Source organism: Cornus florida, unplaced genomic scaffold (assembly GCF_030987335.1).
Source record: "Cornus florida cultivar Cherokee Brave unplaced genomic scaffold, ASM3098733v1 CherokeeBrave_3.0.0_Hap2_Chr01, whole genome shotgun sequence".
Taxonomy (NCBI): Eukaryota; Viridiplantae; Streptophyta; class Magnoliopsida; order Cornales; family Cornaceae; genus Cornus; species Cornus florida.
Window position 1 is genome coordinate 4,221,489 of NW_026775571.1, and position 3,571 is coordinate 4,225,059.

Consider the following 3,571-nt stretch of genomic DNA (forward strand, 5'->3'; position numbering starts at 1 on the left):
GCAAGTGGGCTGAAATGAGCCATTTCCGAAGGGCATTCTGCCTGATTTTCGAGCGCACGCTTGGTGACTTCGAGCACTCTAACTTAGTGCAATGTGCAACATGCTCCTCTTGCTCAGTGCTGACCTATTTTGGGAAAACTGCTATAACTTTGTGCCCCGAACTCCGAATGACGATCTGTTTGAAGCTTTGGAGAGCTGATTCAGTGCTTTAAAAACTTCATGTTTTGATGAAGACCCAAATCTCAAGTCTGGTTGGTCGAAAATGGGGAGAAAGGCAGTACATCAGTGCTGCCAGGCAGTTCTGCGCACCTCTGTTGTGAAGATCATAACTCTCTGATCCGAACTCCGAATGATGAACCACTTGAAGATTTGGAAAGCTGATTCAGAGCTCTAAATCTTTCATGTTATGAGGGAAGTCCAGTTCTCGAGTTTGGAAGGTCAAAATGGCAAGCAAAGACCAGGCTCTACTGCTGCCAGAATTCAGCATTGGCACCCTTTTGTTGCTCAAGACTCCACAAGGCCTTATTCTTGTTCCATTTTGGCCAATGAACCTGAAAATGCATAAAAACATAGAATTGGAGTTAATCTACATAAAATAATTAATAACTGGACTTTGTTAATGTAATTTAGGGCGCTTGAATATACATTATTCGGCGCTTATCACACCCCCAAACTTACATTTTGCTAGTCCCTTAGCAAAACTACAATGAAAAACATAAAGAAAAGACAACCATGGGCATGCTACTACAAAAAATATCCTCCATGGTAAAATGAGATAGAAACATAGCTCAAATACAACTTGAAACAGACAAAAACTGGAGATGGGGTCATTGGGAAAACTACCTTGCATATATGAAGCATTGATACAAAAATTGGCTAAATACATTTCTACATACATGCATCAACATCAAAGTCTATATAAATACTCAATTATCATCTCTTGAATGGAAATCAACTCTCGCTTCAGTGAAAGTGAATTGGATTCTCAACATGCGGCTTTTACTTTCTTTTCCAATTCCAAGGTACAAGTTTTCAAGTCAATGAATTCCCTTTTACATGAAGTCCCTAAGGCATGATTTTATTTTCAAGACAACTTTTGTTGCTTGTTAACAATTTATTTCAACACATAAGCGAAACATAGAATGGTTGTGCAATGCTGAAGTCCCTTAAGCTTTCTAACCAACCCTTGTAGCAAGCGTTAGGCCAACAACTCCCAAACCAGATGGCTTTAGGGTGCTAAGTGTAGAGACACTCCATAGGGCTTAATAGCTCAAGTTGGAAAGGCTACGAACTCCAACGAACCATGTTTATTACTAGTTTAATTTTTTTTTGAATGACCGTGCAATGTTTAAGTCCCTTAAGCTTTCTAACCAACCCTTGTAGCAAGCGTTAGGCCAACAACTCCCAAACCAGATGGCTTTAGGGTGCTAAGTGTAGAGACACTCCTAGGGCTTAATAGCTCGAGCTGGAAAGGCTACGAACGTCAACTGGTCATTTTTTTTTTTTTTTTTTTTTTTTTTTTTTTTTTTTTGAATAAACATGCCAAAGGTATCCATCTATCAGGTTCATCAAATCAGATTAACTAGGCCAAGGTCAAGGTCAATCAAGTTGCATGCCTCACAGTTAAGTTTCCAATGTGCATCTGTGCATTGTGAAGCTTATAAGAGTGTAAATCCAGCAAGAATCTAATTGAGGCATTTATACAGACTACATTGTATTTACATGATCATTTCAACTCAAATTTTTCTTTATTTTCAAAATTTTTCAATTGCTTCTATACACAAGGTATTAAACATATGTTTCATCTCCGACAAGTGTCAAGTTATACTATCATTGCTTAGCAAAAATTATGGAACCAAAAATATGCCAAGAATGCTTGATGCACCCCCAAACTTAAACGACACAGTGTCCTCAATGTGGACATGGATGCAAGTGAGAGACAAAAATGACAACGAGTATAAAAGGAACAACAATACCCGGGGGAGGGAATGGCATTTTGAGACAAAAACCCCCAAACTTGAACCGGACTGCGCAGCCTGGAAAGCAATATGAAGAACCAAAAGAAACAACCACAAACACATTAATAGCACAAGCATAAAGACAGAAAACGAATGTATCGAAAGTTAACAGAACATAAAGAACTTGCATTGCAAAAAGAGTTTACATGATGACAAAAAGAACTGTACAGGGATCATGTCGACCAGAGCAACCTATACATAGCAAATTCTTACAGTTTAAAAGGAAAACAAAATATACAAGAGAAATAGTTACAGATGAAACAAAAGAGAAGGTCCACACGCGCAACAAGCTACTGGCCAGAAGGTAAACGGGCGAGGAGGGAATGGAGGAGAGATTGAGTCTTACGCCGTTCAGCGGAAGCCAAATGACGGTCCTCAGCGGCGACACGGCGGTCTTCAGCAGCAAGACGACGATCTTCCTCAGCACGTGAAGAAGACTCACACAGAGCCTGAGTGCACGCGGACAAAGAATGCTCAAAACGATCTAGTCGCGCATGAATACCGGCAATGGAAGCCCGGATGAAAGCCTGGTCCTGGTGAGAGTCGACCGAAGGCTCTATCCTCGCAGTGGCTGCGGCGGTGGAAACTGCCTCAGAAGGAGGAGGAGGTGGAGCGTGGATGAACAGGGGGGCAGGAGGCGGAGGGGTACTAGAATGGCTCAGAACATTGATCCACCGGCGCTGGGTAAAAATTTTGATTTTGTCGCCTCTTGGTTCGTGGGGAGGAACAACGAAACCCTTGTGCTGAAGGAGTCGAGTGATGAAAAACGGCAAAGGCAATTTCCGATTTTCAACTCGCGGAGCCCGTGCATTATGAGCATCATGCCAAAACTTCATAAAGGTGGACCAAATGAGCTCTGGGATGGAGAACCATTGGCCTTGGTCCATGGCATATAAGGCTTGCAGAAAGAGGCCCCGACGCTCGGTGCTGTGCACCAAAGGGCAAACATTGTGCTTGAAGACAGTGTCAATGAACCATAGGCGTTCCGGAAGATTGGTTTTGCGGATAAAAGACCGGGGCCGAGTAGGATCGTCAATAGGGCAAATGGCAGCGGCAATCTGCGCCACAGTTAATGTATCCGGCTCCTCATATAAAGGGAGATTCTCACGATTGACAATGTCATCGGGGCACTCAATGGGGCAACCAGAAACCTGAATGATGTCGGTCATAGTGAAAGCATAGGCGGTGCCGTCAATGGATGTAGTGAGAGAAATGGGTGGCTCTTCAGGGCACTGGAGATTCTGGTAGAAGAGGCGCACTACACGGGGGTAGGCAACCCTGGCAAGGGGTGCGCAAATGTGTTGCAGACGCCGGTTAGTCAATTCGGCGACAGCCCACGAAGTTGTGGGTAGAATGTCAAAGGCATCCGTGAGCGGAAATGAGAGTTCGTAGTTGAGTTGTTTGCGATCCCAAGGATCACGTGGTCGCTCACGAGTGACAGCACGGGCACCTGAAGAGGGTCGAGGAGGGCGAGAAGGACCGGCACGAGACATTTAGAGAGGTGGACTTGGTTGAGGAATTTCAGCGATCACCTGGCGTGCACCACAAAAAGG